Source organism: Bos taurus, chromosome 9 (assembly GCF_002263795.3).
Source record: "Bos taurus isolate L1 Dominette 01449 registration number 42190680 breed Hereford chromosome 9, ARS-UCD2.0, whole genome shotgun sequence".
Lineage (NCBI taxonomy): Eukaryota > Metazoa > Chordata > Mammalia > Artiodactyla > Bovidae > Bos > Bos taurus.
Genome location: NC_037336.1, coordinates 64,844,231 through 64,868,599, shown reverse-complemented (window position 1 = coordinate 64,868,599; position 24,369 = coordinate 64,844,231). Strand labels below are relative to the sequence as shown.

General features: G+C 39.2%; 2 long non-coding RNA genes across 2 annotated transcripts in view; one reads left to right on the top strand and one right to left on the bottom strand.

Moving 5' to 3' along the window:
• LOC132346118 (uncharacterized) overlaps window positions 1-24,369 on the bottom strand; it is a 30,573-nt gene that overhangs the window by 5,775 nt on the left and 429 nt on the right. Inside the window, exons 2-3 of the long non-coding RNA XR_009495834.1 lie at window positions 20,885-20,984; window positions 20,090-20,249 (exon numbers count right to left, since the gene is read on the bottom strand). This is a non-coding gene — a long non-coding RNA (uncharacterized lncRNA). The remainder of the gene's footprint in view (window positions 1-20,089; window positions 20,250-20,884; window positions 20,985-24,369) is intronic.
• LOC132346117 (uncharacterized) overlaps window positions 23,261-24,369 on the top strand; it is a 51,604-nt gene continuing 50,495 nt past the window's right edge. The window contains exons 1-2 of the long non-coding RNA XR_009495833.1: window positions 23,261-24,116; window positions 24,202-24,345. This is a non-coding gene — a long non-coding RNA (uncharacterized lncRNA). The remainder of the gene's footprint in view (window positions 24,117-24,201; window positions 24,346-24,369) is intronic.

Here is a 24,369-nt window from a genome sequence, read left to right as displayed (position 1 = left end):
AAAAACTTCTAAGTTTGTGAACAATCTAAGTGCTTATCAAGAGTAAAATGAATTCTTATTGGTCTGTTTCTGTATGAGAATGAATGAAATTCAAAATATGCAACAACACAGGGTACCTCTCATAAATATAATACTAAGTAAAAGAAACAAGACACATTAGGGTACATAATTTATGAATCCACTTATATAAAATCCAAAAATCATGTAAACTAATCAATGTTATTGGCTAAATCAAGATGGTGGTTTCTCTTGAAGGAATAATGGGGGTAGTTACACAGTGTGTTCACTTTGTATATATTATACTTCCAATGAGCATTTCCCTGCATGTATATGGTTTTTCAATAAATTCAATTTAATACAATATTGGGGAGAAAAAAACTTTCAAGTTTAATTTCGTTATATTTGTTTACTTTTGTTTTGATTTCCATTATCCTAGGAGATGGATTCAAAAAGATCTTGCTGCAATTTATGCTAGAATGTTCTACCTATGTTTTTCTCAAGTAATATTACAGTATCTAGTTTTAGCTTTAGGTCTTTAATCCATTTTGAATTTTTTATAATATGGTGTTAGAGAATGCTCTAATATTTTTACACGTAACTGTTCTGTTTCCCCAGCACCACTTATTGAAGAGACTGTCTTTCCTCCATTGTATATTATTGCCTCCTTTGTTGTAGGTTAATTGGCCATAAATATGTGGGTTTATTTTTGGATTCTCTGTTCAATTCCACTCAGCTATGTGTCTGTTTTTGTGCCAGTACCATACTCTTTTGATTATTATAGTTTTGTAAGTAAGTCTTAAGTCAGGGAGTGCGAATTCTTCATCTCTGTTCTTCTTTCTCAAGATTTTGGCTACTCAGTCTTCTGGCTATTTAAGGTGTTTAGTGTTTACATACAAATTTTAAAATTATTTGTTGTAGTTCTGGGAAAAATGCCATTGGTATTTTGATAGGGATTGCACTGAATCTGTAGATCATTTTGGGTAGCACGGTCATTTTAACACTTAATTTTTCCAAATGGCCCATGTACTCTTGAAAAAGAAAAATGGAGGCAGAGGAATCAGGCTCCCTAACTTCAGACTTATACTACAAAGCTACAATAATCCGGACAGTGTGGAAAGTGTAGTACTGGTACAAAAAACAGAAATACAAATCAATGAAGCCAGATAGAAAGCCCAGAGACAAACTCATACACGTATGGAGGCAAGACTATACAATGGAGAAAAGACAGTCTCTTCAATAAATGGTGCTTGGAAAGCTGGATGACTACATGTAGAAGAATGAAATTAGAACACTCCCTGACACCAAACACAAAAATAAATTCAAAATGGATTAAAGATCTAAATATAAGGCCAGACACAATAAAACTCTTAGAGGAAAACATAGGCAGAACACTCTTTGACATAAATCACAGCAAGATCATTTTTGACTTACCTCCTAGAGTAATGAAAATAAAAATAAAAGTAAACAAATGAGACCTAATTAAAGCTTTTGTGCAGCAAAGAAAACCATAAACAAGATGAAAATACAATTCCCAGAATAGAAGAAAGTATTTGCAAATGAAACAACTGACAAGGGATTAATCTCCTAAAATACACAAACAGCTCATTCACTTCAATATTAAAAAACAAACACACACAAACAACCCAATCAAAAACTGAACAGAAGACCTAAATAGGCATTTCTCCAAAGAGGACATACAGATGGTCAATAAGCACATGAAAAGCTGCTCAACACCACTAATTATTAGAGAAATGCAAACAAAAACTACAATGAGGTTTCTCCTCACACCAGTCAGAATGGCCATCATCAAAAAATCTACAGGCAGTAAATGCTAGAGAGGGCGCAGAGAAAAGGGAACTCTGTTACACTGTTGGCAGAAATGTAAATTGATACAACTACTATGAAGAACAGTATGGAGGGGCCTTAAAAACTAAAAATAAACTGACCATATGACCCAGAACTCCTGGCAATATACTCAGAGAAAACCATAATTCAAAAACATACATGCACCCCAATGTTCATTACCGCACTATTTACAATAGCCAGGACATGGGAGCAACCTAAATGTCCATCAACAGAGGAATAAATAAAGAAGATGTGGTACATATATACAATGGAATATTACTCAGCTCAAAAAAGGAACAAAACTGTGCTTTTTCCAGACATGTGGATGGACCTAGAGACTGTCATACCATGTGAGGTAAGCCAGAAAGAGAAAAACAAATATCATATTTTAAAGCATATATGTGGAATCTAGAAAAATGGAATTAGATAAACTTATGACCAACCTAGATAGCATATTAAAAGGCAGAGACATTACTTTGCCAACAAAGGTCCATCTAGTCAAGGCTATGGTTTTTCCAGTGGTCATGTATGGATGTGAGAGTTGGATTGTGAAGAAAGCTGAGCACCGAAGAATTGATGCTTTTGAACTGTGGTGTTGGAGAAGAGTCTTGAGAGTCCCTTGGACTGCAAGGAGATCCAACCAGTCCATCCTAAAGATCAGTCCTGGGTGTTCATTGGAAGGACTGATGTTGAAGCTGAAACTCCAATACTTTGGCCACCTTATGTGAAGGGTTGACTCATTGGAAAAGACCCTGATGCTGGGAGGGACTGGGGCAGGAGGAGAAGGGGACGACAGAGGATGAGATGGCTGGATGTCACCACTGAGTCGATGGACATGATTTTGGGTAAACTCCAGGAGTTGGTGATAGACAGGGAGGCCTGGCATGCTGTGATTCATGGGGTCACAAAAGGTCGGACACGGTTGAGCAACTGAACTGAACTGAATTTAACTGAAACTTGTTTATATATATATATATATATATATATATATATATATATATATATATATATATAAAAATATGGGTTGCCATGCCCTCCTCCAGCAGGGATCAAACCCAGGTTTCCCACATTGCAGACAGGTTCTTTACCACCTAAGACATCAGGAATGTATACTACAATGTATAAAGTAGATAACTGATAAGAACTTGCTGTATAGCACAGGGTACTCAATGCTCTGTGGTGATATAAATAGGAAGGAAATCCAAAAAAGAGGGGAGATATATATACATATCATTGATTCACTTTGCTGGACAGCAGAAACTAACATAACATTGTAAGGCAATTATAATTCAATATAAAATAAAATAGACTTTCCAGAGAGACTTCCTTGGCAGTCTAATGGATAAGCTTCTAAGCTTCCACTGCAGGGGCTACGGGTTCAATCCACAGTCAGGGAACTAAGGTCCTGCATGCTATGCCTTGCAGCCAAAAACAGAGAAAGTGTAAAATAATACAGACTTCCTGAGAAGAGTGTCTTACCCTGAGGATTTTTTTTTTTTTTTATAGGAAGCTGTAAATTTTACCAGGTAATAGTGAAAAAATTTGAGGGCTGATGAAACCCTCTTTACCTCTCAGATCTCACTCCATGTCAATATGTCTGCATGGCACTGGCCCTTCACCTTGTCCTGTCCTGACCTTCCACTAGATGAAAGACTAGAGCACTTCACTCCATTGCTTACTTATTCTTCATGATATTCAAGTATCAGACGGATATTTTAAAAAATTCTTTCTCCTTCAGTTCAGTTCAGTTCAATTCAGTCGCTCAGTCGTGTCCAACTCTTTGCGACCCCATGAATCACAGCACGCCAGGCCTCCCTGTCCATCACCAACTCCCGGAGTTCACTGAGACTCATGTCCATCGAGTCAGTGATGCCATCCAGCCATCTCATCCTCTGTCGTCCCCTTCTCCTCCTGCCCCCAATCCCTCTCAGCATCAGAGTCTTTTCCAATGAGTCAACTCTTCTCATGAGGTGGCCAAAGTACTGGAGTTTCAGCTTTAGCATCATTCCTTCCAAAGAAATCCCAGGGCTGATCTCCTTCAGAATGGACTGGTTGGATCTCCTTGCAGTCCAAGGGACTCTCAAGACTCTTCTCCAACACCACAGTTCAAAAGCATCAATTCTTCAGTGCTCAGCTTTCTTCACAGTCCAACTCTCACATCCATACATGACCACTGGAAAAACCATAGCCTTGACTAGACAGACTTACTAAATATTAATGCCACAAAAAATAAAATAATTGTCTTAATTTTTTTTAGTTTTGAGAAGATAAATTTCTTGGTTTTCTTAATTGTAAAGTGCAAAATTGCTATTATCTCATAACTCTGTGTTTCCTGTAGACAGCAGGTATAATGGAGATTCAGCAGAAGAAGCTGGGTTTTGGAGTCAGGTTGTCCAAGATTTGAATGCTAGCACATATACTTTTGAGAAAGTCGCTTCTCTGAGGCTCATTTTCCTCACCTGTAAAATGGATATAATGATACCACATTCCAGGATGCTTTTGGAGATCAAATATTCCTGGCAAATAGAGGGCACACAGTCAATATTTATTTCCCCTTCCCACCCAAGAGGAATTTTTGTGGGGAAACTTCTCATTAAAAAACCACTAATTCCTTTTAAATTAAATAGGTCTTCATTGACGAATCTATTAAGTTACAATAAGAAGAGTAAATCCATACTTTGCCAGACTTTTGCAGATTGGCAAAGGGCTTTTCATCCAAGGCTGTCCCATATTGGAGTATGAAGCACTAGAGTTGTTAACAAGTATGAATGCGGCTGTGCCCCATCATACATTTTGGCACCACACTATTCTGCCTTGACTCGTATACAAATATGTCTTGGATTTGGGAATCTGATTGAATGCTAGAAACAAATGTGATTCATTCCAGCATCACCCTTGAGACACTTCACAGCCAGATGAGTTCATTCCATGGCTAAACCAAGTGACCCTGCAATTCACTGAAGTTGCTGCAGCAGCTACTGGAAGCATCTGTTACCAAGAGGTCGGTATTCCAAGATGGGATTACAGAAAATTGGGCCAGCAGACTGTCTGCACTGGAGTGCAGAATTATTCCTTTCTTTACCAGCTTTACTTAATGCTATTTATTCTGCCTCTAAAATACATCCGCATCATGACTCTACAGGGGCAACTTATCAAAATTCTGTACAAGATTCACTTCCTTCATGAAAAGAGCTGACCATCTTTAAAAATCACTCTTCCAGCCTACAGGTCTCTCTGCAGGCATTGCATAGGTTTGGGAGTTTATACTCCATTTATTTGTGTCATTTACTGTTTTTATTAGTCTTGTCTTCTTAAATATTGTATATTGAATATTTCATGAGGTCAGCGGTTATTTCTTTATTGACTTTGTCAGTTTCCTTAATGTTTAACAAAATAGCTACAAGATTAATTCACTCATAGAATTATTTGCCAATTTCTTATCTCCATTTAAAATAAGGTTTTCTTCACTTTTCATTATTTCCTTCCTTTTTTCATCCATTTTTTTATTCAATAAATAATTATTTAATGCCAGTTAAGTGCTAAACATTGGTCTAAGCCATTAGGAAGCACAGCTAAACACTATATATTCCTCCCTCAAGAATACTGGTTGCCATTTCCTCCTCCAGAGGATCTTCCCAGTCCAGGGACTGAGCCCATATCTCCTGTGTCTCCTGCATTGCAGGTGGACCCACTGAGTCACTGGGAAAGCTTGACTGAGTTAAAAAGTTCACAAAGAGAACCCTGGGGAAGGTGACACTACGGAAGCATCCTCGTTTACACATCTGAATTCTTCATATGAACAATATCCAGGGGAATTATATTCCAGGAAAGAGTAGAATATAGTCATCCCTCAGTATCCATGTGGGATTGGTTCCAACATTCTGCAGGTACCAAAACCCATGGATGCTCAAGTCCCTTAGAAGTCAGAGTTATACAGCTTCACACAGGGATACACATTCCTTTTACAGATGTGGAACCTTCACGTGTGGAGGGTCAACTACATGTATGTGGTAGCATTGTGTGCTGAACCATGAGACATGGACAGCAGGAAATCAGTGGTGGGAAGTGAGGTTAGTGAAGCAGGCAGGGGGGCAGAACTATGAAGAATCCTGGAAGCCACTGGCTTTCAAAACTAGATGTTTGGGCAATGGGTCTTCAATTTTTGTTCTAGATTTAAGAAAATTTATTTCCTAAGTTAATCATGACCTCAAGCAATTTAGTAAAGTGCAACTTTGTGAAAAAAACTTTTTTTTCTCCTTAAAAAAACCCTAGATGTATTAAGGGTTAGTCTCTGGTGCAGCTCTTAAATGTTGAGGTGCTACATGTGGAGTTCAAATCCTTTGCTCCTCAAGAAGAAGCTGAGAGTTGTGAGTTCTCTCCCAATTTTAGGTCCCCATACCAGTTTAGTTTAAGGTGATACTGTGTTTCGTTCTCTCTTACCTCTGTGATGTGGGTTTGTTTGTTTGCTCGATGCATAGAATTCGCTCAGCTAGCTTTTGCTTTATACTCCTCAGAGGAACTTTCTCTGTCCATGGTTATAGATGTGGTGTGTCCCCTGGAGGAGATGGGTTCAGGATCCTCCTATCATTACATTGAATCCAAATCCTAATATTATTTTTTATAAGGTTGAATTTTCATCTACCATGTAAGCTTTAATTTTCTGTATGTCTCAATCTTTTTTCCTCCATTCCTCTTTTTTTTTGCTTTCTTTTGTATTATGTACATATTTTCAAGTGTGACATTTTACTTGCTTTACTGATTTTTCTGTTTTATTTCTTGAGTTCTTGCTCTAAAGCTTGTGATATATAACTTATCAAAATGCATTTTGGATTTTTACTTCCTTAGCTCCAATGAAATACAGAAACTTTAATGTAAACTTTACTCTCATTCCCTCCTTCCCTGTCTTTTTGGGCTATTATGTTACATGTATTATGCTTGCATGTTTTATAGACTGAACAATATATTGATCCAATTATCATTTTATGTAAACTGTCTTTTAAAGAAGCTGAGAGGAAAAAAGAAAAAATATACATTAACTGAATTTGCTATATTAATTTTCTTATTTACTCTGCCTGTTTTTGTTTGCTTGTTTGTTTCTTCCTATGGATTCAGGTTGCAATGTGGTGCTATTTCCTATTTCAGTATCGTTTTGTTCCTGTCTTCCTCCTTTGCATTGTGATTGTCAAATATATTACATGTCTACGTGTTATAGAACCAGCATCACAATTAAAAGCATATTGTTTTATGTGATAATGTTTTAAGTCAGTTAGGAGAACAAGCAGAAGAAACATGCCATTATTCTGCTTTTCACAATTATTTCTACTGATGCTTTTGGTTTTTTCATATGGATTCAAGTTACTGTGATATCACTTGCTTTCTGTCTGAAGAACTCTGCCAGTTAGATTTTTGTCCTTTATCATTATATATGTGTGTGACTTGGAGGCTTTTATTACAGTTCAGGGAAGCCTATTCCAAAGATAAAATCTGTGTCACTGACTGTACCTTTACCTGAATCACGCGTCCTCTAAGACTGACTTTAATGAACAACAACAGGTGGTAGGAAACTGAACGTGTTATGGGAAAACTTGTGCCAACTCTTGAAATGGTAAATCAAGACACACTGGCAATTTTACATGTAATAATAAGTTAGTTAAGAGTATTGTAACAAGTGTGCCAAAATCTTCGAAGTATCTTAATTAATGTTATGATTACTAAGAAGGAATTTGTATTCAACAAGGCAGTCAAGGTATCTATCTCAAGGCAGAGTAATCTTAGAAGAGAAATATGTATGTGTATAAAGTAAAGTGAGTCAACTATTTCAGAGAAGAAGTAGAATGGGAAATCTAGATTGACTGACCAACAGATGGTCAGAGTCCTTGATAGAATGTGGCTGGCTTTGATTGCTACCTCTTTCTCCTGCTCCTGCCATGTACATGATGATACCTCCATAAGATTAGTCAAAAGTTCTCTGTCATCAATTTGAGTTACAAGGTATTTGCCCAGTTCTATGTGTTTAATACTTTTTGCGCATTTATAGACTGCCATTGTACTAGATATTGAACAGAATTTGTAGACAAATAAAAGAATGCCTAGTCTGTATTGGTGATTATTTATGGATAACTAAATCTAAAGCTGGGGACTAAGTCAGTCTAAGCATGGTTGAAGATTTTGAGGTCGCTTACTGATGGGAGGAGAAGAAATTTAAGATAAAAATGAGAAAAGAAAAGGGGACATCAAAAAAGTCCAGAAGCTGAGGGTAGGGTTGGGTATGGGTTGGAATGAGGAAGAGGCAGAAGAAGCAAATATCAAGATAAGTTTTGGACAAATACAGCAAGGCTCACATAGTCTCTTTTCTCTTAATACAAAGCTGTTTCATGTCACTAAGGGGATATCGGTCAACACAGACTTTTTTCTATTGTGCAGTTTTTTTCTCAGATAGGGGCCATGGCCATATACTTAAAAAAATTTAAATATAGCTGATATACAATATTATAGCAGTTTCAGATGTATAGCATTGTGATTCAGTATTTTTATATGTTATATTCTATTAAAAGTTATTATAAGCTAATGGCTATAATACCCTGTGCTATATATATATATATATATATATATATATATATACACACACACTTGTTGCTTATCTATTTTACACATTCTAGCTTTTATCTCTTATGCTCACACTCTTAATTTTCTCCATCTTATTTCCTTCTCCTCTTTGGGAACTGCTAGTTGGTTTTCTATATCTGTTAGTCTGTTTCTGTCTTGTATATACATTCATCTGTATTGTTTTTTAGATTCCATGTATAAATGATATCATATAGTATTTGCCTGTGTCTGACTCATTTCACTAAGCCTAATATTCTCTAGATCCATCTAGACTGCTGCAAATGGCAGACTTTCATTCTTTTTATGGCTGACTAATATTCCTATATATATATATATATATGTATATTTCACATCTTATTTATGGATTTGTCTAAAGGTAATTAATGCAAGAAGAAGATGTTATAATCATTAACATAAATGTACCCAATTCAAGAGCATATAATATATAAGGCAAGTACTAATAGACATAAAGGGAGAATTGGACAGTAATACGATAGTAGTAGGGACTTTAATATCCCACTTACATCAATGGACAGATCATCCAGATAGAAAATCAATCATCTTAAATGATACAATAGACCAGCTGAACTTAATAAATATAGGATATTACAACCCAAACCAACAGAGTACACACTCCTTTCAAGTGCGCATGGAACATTCTCCAAGATAGAGCTCAAGGACACAGAACAAATTTTAACAAATTTAATAGAGTAGAAGTTATAGCAAACATTTTTTTTTTCTGACCACAATGCAGAATTCTAAGAGCTGGATTTATTTCATTTATCCCCCATCCCCAGAAACTTTGATTTTGCAGTTTAGCAATTTAGGCTATAATCTGTCTCAAGAATTTTTTTATATTTTTTACAATATTAAATCTACTTAACTAACTCTAGGGGTACTTTCCTGGTGGTGCAGATGGTAAGGAATCTGCCTGAAATGGAGGAGACTGGATTCAACCCCTGGACCAAGAAGATCCCCTGGAGAAGGGAATGGTTACCCACTCCAGTATTATTGCCTAGAAAATTCCATGGACAGAGGAACTGGCAGGATACAGTCCGTGGGGTGGCAAAGAGTTGGACACAACACCTAAGTGACTAACACTCACTGTGAAACTACCTCTAAAGTAACTATGGTGAGAGAAACTTCTATAGGTTAATTTCTTGGCCATAGTGTCCCCATTTATATTATTTGAAACAATTAAGAATGATTATTTGACTAAATTCATTGAAACAGAAAACAGATACATGGTTGTTAGAGGCAAGAGTGTAGGGTGAGCATAATGGATGAAGGTGGTCAAAATGTGCAAACTTATAGCTATAAAATTGACAAGTCCTAGGAATATAGTGTCAGAGAAGGCAATGGCAACCCACTCCAGTACTCTTGCCTGGAAAATCCCATGGACTGAAGCCTGGAGGCTGCAGTCCATGGAGTCGTGAAGAGTCGGACATGACTGAGTGACTTCACTTTCACTTTTCAGTTTCATGCATTGGAGAAGGAAATGGCAACCCACTCCAGTGTTCTTGTCTGGAGAATCCCAGGGACAGGCGAGCCTGGTTGGCTGCCGTCTATGAGGTCGCACAGAGTCGGATGTGACTGAAGTGACTTAGCAGCAGCAGGAATATAGTGTACGCCATGGTGATTATAGTTAATAATACTGTATTAAACATTTGAAAGTTGCTATGAATGTAAATAGATTTAAGGGATTAGGTCTTATAGATAGAGTGCCTGATGAAATATGGACAGAGGTTCAGGACATTGTACAAGAGTCAGGGATCAAGACCATCCCCAAGGAAAAGAAATGCAAAAAGGCAAAATGGTTGTCTGAAGGAGGCCTTACAAATAGCTGTGAAAAGAAGAGAAGCGAAAGACAAAGGAGAAAAGGAAAGATATACCCATCTGAACACAGAGTTCCAAAGAATAGCAAGAAGAGATAAGAAAGCCTTCCTCAGTGATCAATGCAAAGAAATACAGGAAAACAACAGAATGGAAAAGACTAGAGATCTCTTCAAGAAAATTAGAAACACCAAGGGAACATTTCATACAAAGATGGGCACAATAAAGGCCAGAAATGATATGGACCTAACAGAAGGAGAAGATATTAAGAAGAGGAGGCAAGAATACACAGAAAAACTACACAAAAAAGATCTTAAAGGCCCAGATAACCATGATGGTATGATCACTCATCTAGAGCTAGACATCCTGGAATGTAAAGTCAAGTGGGCCTTAGGAAGCCTCACTACGAACAAAGTTATTGGAGGTGATGGAATTCCAGTTGAGCTATTTCAAATCCTAAAAGATGATGCTGTGAAAGTGCTGCACTCAAAATGCCAGAAAATTTGGAAAACTCAGCAGTGGCCACAGGACTGGAAAAGGTCAGATTTCATTCAAATCCCAAAGAAAGGCAATGCCAGAGAATGCTCAAACTACCGCACAACTGCACTCATCTCACACGCTAGCAAAGTAATGTTCACGATTCTCCAAACCAGGCTTCAACAGTACGTGAATCATGAACTTGCAGATGTTCAAGCTAGATTTAGAAAAGGCAGAGGAACCAGAGATCAAAATGCCAATATCTGTTGAATCATTGAAAAAGCAAGAGAATACCAGAAAAACATCTACTTCTACTTTAATGATTAGACCAAAGCTTTTGACTGTGTGGATCACAACAAACTGTGTAAAATTCTTAAAGAGATGGGAATACTAGACCACCTGACCTGCCTCCTGAGAAATCTGTATGCAGGTTGAGAAGCAACAGTTAGAACTGGACATGGAAAAACAGACTGGTTCCAAATTGGGAAAGGAGTATGTCAAGGCTGTATATTGTCACCCAGCTTATTTAACTTATATACAAAGTACATCATGTGAAGTACCAGGCTGGAGGAAGCACAAGCTAGAATCAAGATTGCTGGGATAAATATCAATAACCTCAGATACACAGATGACACCAACCTTATAGCAGAAAGTGAAGAAGAACTAAAGAACCTCTTGATGAAGGTGAAAGAGGAGAGTGACAAAGCTGGCTTAAAACTCAACATTCAAAAAACAAAGATCATGGCATCCTGTCCCAGTACTTCATGGCAAATAGATGGGGAAACAATGGAAACAGTGACAGACTTTATATTTTTGGGCTCCAAAATTATTGCAGACGGTGACTGCAGCCATGAAATTAAAAGATGCTTGCTCCTTGGAAGAAAAGTTATGACCAACCTAGATGTCATATTAAAAAGCAGAGACATTACTTTGCCAACAAAGGTTCATCTTGTCAAAGCTACAGTTTTTCCAGTAGTCATGTATGGATGTGAGTTTTGGACTATAAAGAAAGCTTAGCACAGAAGAATTGATGCTTTTGAACTATGGTGTTGGAGAAGACTCTTGAGACTCCCTTGGACTACAAAGGAGATCAAACCAGTCAATCTTAAAGGAAATCAGTCCTGAATATTCATTGGAAGGACTGATGCTGAAGCTGAAACTCCAATACTTTGGCCACTTGATGTGAAGAACTGACTTCTTGGAAAAGACCCTGATGCTGGGAAAGATTGAAGGCAGGAAGAGAAGGGGATGACAGAGGATGAGATGGCTGGATGGCATCACCGAGTCTATGGACATGAGTTTGAGCAAGCTCTTGGAGTTGGTGATGGACAGGGAAGCCTGGAGTGCTGCAATCCATGGGGTCGCAAAGAGTCAGACATAACTAAGTGACTCAACTGAACTGAACTGATCTGATGAGTATAAATTTGTCATCACAAGGAAAAAAAGTGTAAATTAGTGTGGTGATGGATACTAACTAGGCTTATTGTGATGATGATTTCACAACATACATAAATATCAAATCATTATATTGTAACATCTGAGACTAATATAATGTTATATAACAATTCCAATACCCATTCATGATTAAATAAAACCACTCAACAAACAAAGTATGGAAAGAAATGTCTTCAAACTGATAAATGGCATCTAAGAAATGGCCACATTTACATCATGCTCATAGTGAAAGAGTTAATGCTTTTCCCTTAGATGAGGAACAAGACAAGGATGCCAATTTCACCACTTCTATTCAGCTTTGTGCTGGAGCTTCTAGCCAGGGAAATTAGGGAAGAAAAAGAAATAAAAGGCATTTAGCTTGGAAAGGAAGATGCAAAATAATTTCTATTTTCAGATGACATGCTAATGCAATCTTGTATACAGAAAATCCTAATAAATCTAATTTACAAAAAACCTTAAGTTTAGCAAGTTTGAAGGATGAAAGATCAATACAGAAAACTCAGTTTTACTTCTACACATTGCCAATGAACAATACAAAAATGAAATTAGGAAGACAGCTCCATTTATAATAGAGTCAAAAATGATACCATACTTAAGGATAAATTTAACACAAGAAGTGTCAGATTTTTCCATGGAAAAAAATATTGTTGAAAGAACATCCCGTGTTTATAGATCAGAAGATTTAATACTGTTAAATGACAACACTCCCCACATTTATTTACACATTCACACAACTTCTATCAAAATTTCAGCTGATGGTTTTCGATATGTTGACATGCTGGTTGTAAAATTCATATGTAAATGCGAGGGACCAGAAGAGGCAAAACAATCTTAAAAAAGAAGATGAAGTTAAAGTACTGATCTCCCAGTTTCAAAAGCCACAGTGAGAAAGACAGCGTTGTCCTGACACAGAATAGACAAATAGATCAATAGAACAGATTTGAAAATTCATTGACAACCCTTACATTTATGGTCAATTGGTTTTATAAAAATGTATCAAAGCAATTCAGTGGGGAATACTATCAATAAATATAGATTAGATATACACCGGCAAGATAATGAAGTTGGGTTTCTTCCTTTTCTTCAAAGAAGGTATACAAATGGCTAGTAAGCCCTTAAAGAGATACTCAATGTCATTAACCATTAGGGATATGCAATTTAAAACCACAATAAGATATCACTTTATACCACTAAGGAGACCATAATAAAGGACAAGCAATAACAAGTGATGACTAGCATGTGGGAAAATGAATTCCCTCCTACATTGAGGAAGAGAATGTAACATGGTTAAGATACTTTGGAGAGCTGTTTGGCAGAGTGGACTTTTGTTTCATTTAATTAACAAATATTTCTTAAATCTGTAACATGTGCTAGCCATTTGTACTAAATTCTCAGGATATAAGATAGCTAAATTATCATCCTTATTATTATATGAAGACAGACCTGTAATCAAAAGATTGCAGTACATTGTGTCAGGTCCTATGTACTAGGCTTGATGTTGGAATAAAGGAAGAGAATAGAAAGGAGCTCAGAATGACTGAAGGGATATGACAGGAAATTGATCCCTGCAGAGCAAATTAGGTTGTAATGCTCTAGATCACCGAGAGCCACGGAGTGATGTCAAGTAGAAAGTGGTAACAGCACATCCGCCCCGTCAAGGAACACGTATGCTGATGGCCTGGAGCATGAACTGGAGAGAGACTATGAAGATCTCACCTAAGGAGCTATCCATGGGGTGTGCAGAAATAGACAAATTCAAGCAACATTTCTGAATTAAAATCTAGGGGGATTTAGTAATTACTTGAATGTAGGGCATCGCTGGTGGCTGAGTGGTAAAGCATCTGCCTGCCAATGCAGGAGATGCAGGTTCAATCCCTAGATTGGGAAGATCACATGGAGGAAGAAACTGCAAGCCTCTCCAGTATTCTTGCCTGGAAAATCCCACAGACAGAGTAGCCTGGCAGGCTATAGTCCATAGACTAGTAAAGAGTTGGATATTACTGACCACAACTTCCCCCACCCCCACCACCTCACCCCCCCACACACCCACACACAAAGAATGACAGAAGTGGAGAAATAGTAGACGGTTCTCAGATAATGGTGTGCTGATAAATGTTCAACAACTGGATCCCTGAAAAAAAAAAATGTGTGCATATATAAAAGTACATGAAGTGAAGTGAAGTGAAACTTGCATCCGACGCTTTGCTGTACAGGTCATGGAATTCTCCAGGCCAGAATAGTAGAATGAGTAGCCTTTCCCTTTTCCAGGGGATTTTCCCAACCTAGGGATCAAACCCAGGTCTCCCGCATTGCGGGCAGATTTTTTACCAGCTGAGCCACAAGGGAAGCCCAAGAATACTGGAAAGGGTAGCCTATCCCTTCTCCAGGGGATCTTTCTAACCCAGGAATCAAACTGGGCTCTCCTGCATTGCAGGCAAATTCTTTACCAACTGAGCTATCAGGGATTTATTATAAAGTTAACTGATAGGAAGTATATGTAGTACATAATTTTAAAATAAGAAAATATGCAATAATCTTCCCTGTAAATTTCTTATGGCTAATTAATTGTCACAGAATGCTATCATTAATTTTTGCTGAACCCTTATAATTATCAGATCAGATCAGATCAGTCACTCAGTCATGTCCGACTCTTTGCGACCCCATGAATCACAGCACGCCAGGCCTCCCTGTCCATCACCAACTCCCGGAGTTCACTGAGACTCACGTCCATCGAGTCAGTGATGCCATCCAGCCATCTCATCCTCTGTTGTCCCCTTCTCCTCTTGCCCCAATCCCTCCCAGTATCAGAGTCTTTTCCAATGAGTCAACTCTTCACATGAGGTGGCCAAAGTACTGGAGTTTCAGCTTTAGCATCATTCCTTCCAAAGAAATCCCAGGGCTGATCTCCTTCAGAATGGACTGGTTGAATCTCCTTGCAGTTCAAGGGACTCTCAAGACTCTTCTCCAACACCACAGTTCAAAAGCATCAATTCTTCGGCGCTCAGCCTTCTTCACAGTCCAACACTCACATCCATACATGACCACTGGAAAAACCATAGCCTTGACTAGACGAACCTTTGTTGGCAAAGTAATGTCTTTGCTTTTGAATATGCTATTTAGGTTGGTCATAACTTTCCTTCCAAGGAGTAAGAGTCTTTTCATTTCATGGCTGCAGTCACCATCTGTAGCAATTTTGGAGCCGAGAAAAATAAAGTCTGACATTGTTTCCACTGTTTCCCCATCTATTTCCCATGAAGTGGTGGGACCGGATGCCATGATCTTAGTTTTCTGAATGTTGAGCTTTAAGCCAACTTTTTCACTCTCCTCTTTCACTTTCATCAAGAGGCTTTTGAGTTCCTTTTCACTTTCTGCCATAAGGGTGGTGTCATCTCATATCTGAGGTTATTGATATTTCTCCCAGCAATCTTGATTCCAGCTTGTGTTTCTTCCAGTCCAGCGTTTCTCATGATGTACTCTGCATAGAAGTTAAATAAACAGGGTGACAATATACAGCCTTGACGAAGTCCTTTTCCTATTTGGAACCAGTCTGTTGTTCCATGTCCAGTTCTAACTGTTGCTTCCTGACCTGCATACAAATTTCTCAAGAGGCAGATCAGGTGGTCTGGTATTCCCATCTCTTTCAGAATTTTCCACACTTTATTGTGATCCACACAGTCAAAGGCTTTGGCATAGTCAATGAAGCAGAAATAGATGTTTTTCTGGAACTCTCTTGCTTTTTCCATGATCCAGCGGATGTTGACAATTTGATCTCTGGTTCCTCTGCCTTTTCTAAAACCAGCTTGAACATCAGGAAGTTCATGGTTCACATATTGCTGAAGCCTGGCTTGGAGAATTTTGAGCATTACTTTACTAGCGTGTGAGATGAGTGCAATTGTGCAGTAGTTGAGAGTCCCTTGGACTGCAAGGAGATTCAGCCAGTCCATTCTGAAGGAGATCAGCCCTGGGATTTCTTTGGAAGGAATGATGCTAAAGCTGAAACTCCAGTACTTTGGCCACCTCATGTGAAGAGTTGACTCATTGGAAAAGACTCTGATGCTTGGAGGGATTGGGGGCAGTAGGAAAAGGGGACGACAGAGAATGAGATGGCTGGATGGCATCGCCGACTCGATGGACATGAGTCTGAGTGAACTCCGGGAGTTGGTGATGGACAGGGAGGCCTGGCGTGCTGTGATTCATGGGGTCGCAAAGAGTACGACGTGACTGAGTGACTGATCTGATCTGATCTGATCTTGAGCATTCTTTGGCATTGGCTTTCTTTGGGATTTGGAATGAAATCTGACCTTTTCCAGTCCTGTGGCCACTGCTGAGTTTTCCAAATTTGCTGGCATATTGAGTGCAGCACTTTCACACCATCATCTTTCAGGATTTGAAATAGCTCAACTGGAATTCCATCACCTCCACTAGCTTTGTTCATAGTGATGCTTTCTAAGGCTTGACTTCACATTCCAGGATGTCTGGCTCTAGGTCAGTGATCACACCATCGTGATTATCTGGGTCGTGATGATCTTTTTTGTACAGTTCTTCTGTGTATTCTTGCCATCTCTTCTTAATATCTTCTGCTTCTGTTAGGTGCATACCATTTCTGTCCTTTACTGAGCTCATCTTTGCATGAAATGTTCCTTTGGTATCTCTTTTCTTGAAGAGATCCCTAGTCTTTCCCCTTCTGTTGTTTTCCTCTATTTCTTTGCATTGATCGCTGAAGAAGGCTTTCTTATCTCTTCTTGCTATTCTTTGGAACTCTGCATTCAGATGTTTATATCTTTCCTTTTCTCCTTTGCTTTTCGCTTCTCTTCTTTTCACAGCTATTTGTAAGGCCTCCCCAGACAGCCATTTTACTTTTTTGCATTTCTTTTCCATGGGAATGGTCTTGATCCCTGACTCCTGTACAATGTCACGAACCTCATTCCATTGTTCATCAGGCACTCTATCTATCAGATCTAGGCCCTTAAATCTATTTCTCACTTCCACTGTATAATCATAAGGGGTTTGATTTAGGTCGTACCTGAATGGTCTAGTAGTTTTCCCTACTTTCTTCAATTTAAGTCTGAATTTGGCAATAGGGAGTTCATGTTCTGAGCCACAGTCAGCTCCTGGTCTTGTTTTTGCTAACTGTATAGAGCTTCTCCGTCTTTGGCTGCAAAGAATATAATCAATCTGATTTCGGTGTTGACCATCTGGTGATGTCCATGTGTAGAGTCTTCTCTTGTGTTGTTGGAAGAGGGTGCTTGTTATGACCAGTGCATTTTCTTGGCAAAACTCTATTAGTCTTTGCCCTGCTTCATTCCGTATTCCAAGGCCAAATTTGCCTGTTACTCCAGGTGTTTCTTGACTTCCTACTTTTGCATTCCTATAATGAGAAGGACATCTTTTTTGGGTGTTAGTTCTAAAAGGTCTTGTAGGTCTTCATAGAACCATTCAACTTCAGCTTCTTCAGCGTTACTGGTTGGGGCATAGACTTGGATTACTGTGATACTGAATGGTTTGCCTTGGAAACGAACAGAGATCATTCTGTCATTTTTGGGATTGCATCCAAGTACTGCGTTTTGGACTCTTTTGTTGACCATGATGGCCACTCCATTTCTTCTGAGGGATTCCTGCCCGCAGTAGTAGATATAATGGTCATCTGAGTTAAATTCACCCATTCCAGTCCATTTCAGTTAGCTGATTCCTAGAATGTCGACATTCACTCTTGCCATCTCTTGTTTGACCACTTCCAATTTGCCTTGATTCATGGACCTGATATTCCAGGTTCCTATGCAATATTGCTCTTTACAGCATCAGACCTTGCTTCTATCACCAGTCACATCCACAGCTGGGTATTGTTTTTGCTTTGGCTCTATCCCTTCATTCTTTCTGGAGTTATTTCTCCACTGATCTCTAGTTGCATATTGGGCACCTACTGACCTGGGGAGTTTCTCTTTCAGTATCCTATCATTTTGCCTTTTCATACTGTTCATGGGGTTCTCAAGGCAAGAATACTGAAGTGGTTTGCCATTCCCTTCTCCAGTGGACCACATTCTGTCAGATCTCTCCACCATGACCCTCCCATCTTGGGTTGCCCCACGGGCATGGCTTAGTTTCATTGAGTTAGACAAGGCTGTGGTCCTAGTGTGATTAGATTGACTAGTTTTCTGTGAGTATGGTTTCAGTGTGTTTGCCCTCTGATGCCCTCTTGCAACACCTACCATCTTACTTGGGTTTCTCTTACCTTGGGCATGGGGTATCTCTTCACGGCTGCTCCAGCAAAGTGCAGCCATTGCTCCTTACCTTGGAGGAGAGGTATCTCCTCACCGCCGCCCTTCCTGACCTTCAACGTGGGATAGCTCCTCTAGGCCCTCCTGTGCCTGCAGAGCCATGGCTTCTTGGACGTTGGGTTGGTCCTCCCAGCCACCACCCTTGGCCTCGGGCATGGGGTAGCTCCTCCCACCCGCTGCCCCTGGCCTCAGGCTTGGGGCGTGGGGTATCTCCTCCTGGCCCCGCCCCTGACCTCGGAAGCTGGATATCTCCTCTTGGCCGCCCCCGCTGACTTTGGACGCGGGGTAGCTCCTCTCGGCGGTTCCTGCGCCGTCGCAGTCTGGTACTCTCGGCCACTGCCCCTGACCTTATAATTATAACCCTTATTAATTATTGCTGAACCCACCTATAGTTGCAATCCACCCATAGTTTGACAAATGAAGTCGTATCCCAATCTGCTGCCTCTTCAACCAATAGAATTCCTTTCACCAAGTCTAATAGGTAGCTTACTATTAAACTATTTCCCACCCCATACAAGTAATATTCATTAAATTGAAACTTCTCTCAACTTCAGTACTAGATACAACATACTTTTAAGTTTAACTTGCATTATTAACACTTTTCTCCATCACTTTCTTAAGACTAGACAGCCAACAACAACAACAAAAATTCCCATCGAGCCCTCACTTGTATTTGGCAATTTCCATGGTGAAAATATTCCCACTGTAACTCATTTCAAGTTACCTATGTCACATTGCTAAACAGGGAGTTAGTAAGAGATGCATATAACACCTACACAGTACTTCTAACATAGAGGTATAATATAAATGTGAGGGCACAGAAAACAGTAAAACTATTAGGAAATGGTAATTTTCAAATATTTCTTACCCTTGGCATTAACATAATTTATTACATTATAATTTTTATAGTTTAAATTTTACTGATGGGTGTATTTTAACAACTGGTTTGCAAAGTTTTGAATTTGTAAAAAGTGGCTTCTGTGAGCTGGGGTGAGCTGGCTCCACACATCACTGATGACAGATGTTCTGGCTTGAGTGACAATTAAGAGCTAAGGATAAACAACATTCAATATGTTGTAATAAACTACAATGGAAAAGATGTAAAAGAATATATATATATATATATATATTCTTTCTATATTCAGAGTACATATATGTATATAAGGGGAAAATTCAGGTATATATACATGTATCTATCTATATATATATCTGAATCAGTTTGCTGTTCACCAGAAACTAATACGTCATTGTAAATTAACTACACTTCAACTTAAAAAAAAAACTGTAAAATAAAATTGAAAGAAAAGACAAACAGAAAAAACAGGAAGCACATGTACTTTGGATTAAATATAGCATCACAACTCAGAGGGATGGGGTGGGGAGGGAGTGGGAGGGGGGTTCAGGATGGGGGGAGACATGTGTACCCATGACTGATTCATGTTGATGTATGGCAAAAACCACCACAATATTGTAAAGTAATTAGTCTCCAATTAAAATAAATTAATTTTAAAAACCACAAAGTTTATCTTTTTAAACATGCATAGTAATATTTGATTCAGCTTACATCAAGACCACCACCAAAAAAACTTCTGACTTACACAAGATAAAAGTTGGTTTCTCTCTGGTATATCAAAACGGAAGCTGCCTCGTACCCACAGGGTCATCAAGGCCCAGGTTCCTTCTGTTCTTATGCTTTACCACCTCATGGTCCAAGACGGCTGCCTGAGCTCAGATGATCACATCTACTTTCTAGCCAGCCTAAAGGAGGGAAAAGGTAAAAAGAAAGACAAGTCTCTGTTATAAGACACTTCTGGGAGGTAGCAAAAATGTTTCCAATTAAATATCATGGGCTAAAATATAGTTACATGGTACTTGTAGAGTCACGAAAAACTAAGGAATATAGTCTTTTAGCTGGATGGCAATGCCTAGCTATGAATCAGAGTTTGTATTAGTAAGGATAAATGGATGAATGAATATTAGCAAGCAGCTTACAGTCCCTTCCCCCAAAGTTTTCATTTTTTTCTCCACTGACTTACCAATGGTAATGAGAAGAAAACACGATATACCTTAAAAGAGCCCAACCCATTCAGAGAACAACACTTTAGTACCTAACATGTGTTCTGCCCCAATCCAACCTGCTCTGCCATCATCAGACCTGGCATGGGCTGTGCCCCAAATAGGCTGGAGACATTTTCTCCTCATTATCACCTTGTTAAGCAACCCCCTGCCTCTGAGGCATGTTCTGGGATCTTAACGAGGTGATAATGAGGAGAAAAATGATGTGGCAGTCCTTGGTCTGGTCAAGTCTTCATAGTTCAGAGGAGACCCAAGCTTTAATTAAAAATACTTTCCTTTGATATAAAATGCTCAGAAGACATACATTTTTGATGTACCTGAAGAGAAGCAAAACAAGGAGAAATGTATGTTTCTATTCATGCATATCTTGGAGATGGCTCTTCATAATCCAAGCAAAGAGAGGTGCATTCCTTGACCCTACAAGAAGAGACACAAAGTTGAATAGATAGGGGTAAGGAAAGTGGGGAGAGAAAACAGGCTTGAAGAAAAAGAAGTCTGGGGTGTTCTGTATCTTATAGGTAGAAGATCTAGATTTTCCCTCTATTTTAAAAAAGTATTCATTTTATTTATTTGGCTGTGCTGGATCTTCATTGTTGAGTGGACTTTTCTCTAGCTGCAGCAAGCGGGAACTACTCTCTGGCTGTGGTTTATGGCCTCATTGTAGTGGCTTCTCTTGTTGCAGAGAAAAGGCTCTGCGGCATGTGGGCTTCCGTAGCTGTGGGACCTGGGCTCAGTAGTTGCGGCTCCTGAGCTCTGGAGCACAGGCTCAATAGTTGTGGCTCATTGGCTCAGCTGCTCCTGTGACACGTGGGATCCTCCTGGACCAGGGATTGAACCCACGTCTCTTGCAGTGGCAGGCAGACTCTTCACCAGTGAGCCACCAGTGAAGGCCCTCCCTTAATTTTTTCTGGCCACTTGCTGCTCTATGGGATTACTCTCTCTAGAATAGTGTTTTATTATGTCTCTGTGTTTGGTCCATTAGTGCTACTTTAACTCATTATACAAACCAGATAATTCATTCCAAATGCAATAGGTTCATATGACATTTGAAGAGGATGCTTCACAGTGATTAATTTGGAGGGTTTCCCTTATTTCTTTAAAATGTAATTCTGGATTGTTTGTAAAAGGTAAAGATAGCTGCTTCATTGCCTACAAATGATTTTAAAATCAACCTACTTCATCAATGTTTAAGATAGTCACTGATCACTTCTTTTTGATGGGGAAATCCCTCATGCATTTAAATGGTCTTTCTTCTGAAGAGGTCAAAATACTTCCCTTTCAGTTTATCTCAGTGAGATAGTTAATAAATAACGAAGGAAAGAAAGAAAATTTATAGCCACCATGTTACCGATGGTGACACGCACGGAGTGCTCCTTTTCAAGAAGCAAAGCACTGGATCACAGCCCGGAAGACCCATCGGCTCTGTTTCCCAGTGGCTGTCTATCTTCATGACAAATCCTGACCACCCAACAGTCCATTTGGCTGTGGTGAACACAGGAAGATGAAGAGAAATGGCCAGAACTCACCATGCTGACATACCATCATGCCACAGTCCATTTGTTCATTTGTGCTTGCAGTCTGAAGCAAATGGAGTTGAAGCAACTTTCCCAAGGCTGATTCCTTGTAAATGACAGAGTCACTTCTTCATTTATTTGGCCGTATCACGTAGTTGATGAAACGATTCCACAGACAATCCCACTGTATTATTATAAAGTCATTACACCCTCGCTTGATTTGATTTCTGGTCAATCCCTCAATGGTCCTTCAGTGTCATGATCACTCTTCACTACACACATCATCATCAAGGGAAAAAAAATAAGTATTTTTCTATCTGAACTAAGCCATTTATCAATAAGGAACTTTCAAGATTGTTAATGCATGAAGTGTTTTGCTCACATCTGATCTTAATTTCTTCTATTAGCTTCATTTCCAGTTTTCTAAATATTTGATTAAAACTTAAGAAAAAGGAGTTCTATGGCTTTGTTTTCATTGGCATGTGAAAGTTAGAGATAGTTTCTAAATAAGTATAATCAACTCTAATCGTCTGTTTTCATGGAGAAACACGGGAGCAAAGATTATTCTAAGTAGTAGATGATCAAAGACATATTCATGTCTTCCTGAATAATCATAATTTTCTTGTGCAGATGCTACATTAATTTTTATCCCCTGGCCTTTCATCAAGCAATCACGAAGAAAGAAGTATAAAAATCACAATCTGAATAGTAAAAGAAAAGCTCAAACATTTCCCCAACATAAAACACATTGGTGATGAGTGAACCTCAGTGGAACACTGAGTTTTCTAAATATATTTTACACTTTAAAGCCAGAATGTTTTCTATCTTTAATAAGTGTAAGACACAGATTTGACAGACACAAAATCAATATGAATAGCATTTGTTTAACTTGAATCTAGAGAAACAGCCTCTTCTTTCAGAAAAGCATTCCTGCTAAAGAAAACTATATTCACTTTCATTTCTCATCATTTGGAAAATGACAAGATTGAATTAATGCAAATGTTCAGATTTTTACATAGTCAAATACCCTCAAGCCAGGATCTACGCTGGCAAATTAGAATGCTGTATTTCTCTAGCAAATTTACAATCAAGTGGATTATTTTGCTGTTTAAATAATCAGGATTGAACAACCTCTACAACCAGCAGGTAACTGTGAACCCCTGTGCTAGTGTTTCTTCAACATCAGCTGGAGCACCAGTGAGGAAGTATAAATGGCAAGAGAGGTGGATGTTCTGTTTGATTTCTAGTCCTAAATCGGCCACCAAAGAGACATGTGGCCCTAGGCAAATTACTTCACCTCTGTTGGCCTCAGAATCCTCATCTATAAAATGTGAAAGTTGCACTAAATGACTTTTAAAATCACTTCTAGTTCCGTGGGTTTTATGCCTACGAGGAGAAAGTGGGGGAGACAGGACCCCTCGAGCAACAGGCTCAGAGTTTTGTAATAAAATCCAGCCGGGAATCATCCTCCTGCCTTCGCTCTAATTATGTCCTTTTCTTTCCCACGCACTCCCCAGCACACTATTAGGAAATACAACGAGGAAGAAAGCAAACCTCCTGTTGCATGCAAAAAGCAGCTCTTCCCTCTGGTAAAGGGCTGGGTGAGCTGGAGCCTTTCGCTGACCATATCGGATTATATTTTAATTAGATGTCAAGTTCTAAAACCACGAAGCCGACATGATAAAGAGCAGGCTAATTCAGGGTCCTAATTTCAGAGCCTCCAGTATCTCTTAATTTATGTACTGATAATCTCCTGGTAATTCTCCGGGTGCTGCCGCCGCGTCCAGGATCCAAATTCTCCTGCTCCGCAAGGACTCGCTCTCCGGCCATCCCCGGGAGTTTCCTCGTCCTGCTCGCCGGGCTCACGTAGAACCTCCGCTCCTCGCAGCCAAACCGCCGGCCTCCGCGGGAGCGAGGGAAGCGAACCGCAGCGCATCTGCCGCCGAGCCTTTGGTGGAAGTGTGGCCAATTAGTCACACGTTTGGTGTTCTAATTAGGCGAGGCTGGGACTTTGGAAAATGTGCTGTTGATTTAGGTACTTCCTCAAACAATGCGAAATTGTGTTATGTGAAATTCAATTAGTCTTTTTCTAAACGTTTCCACATCTGTTCTTCTTTAAGCCGAAAGTGATGAGGAGAGAAAGAGAAGTGAAAAGCCAGAGTCTCCACTGGTGAAATATGTTAGGCCTCAGAGACCAGCCCTTTTCCAGCATTTGACCCTGAACAGTGATATACAGGAAGGAACAAAGTTGGAGAGCTATCATGGTGAGGCCCTTTTAAATAAATCAT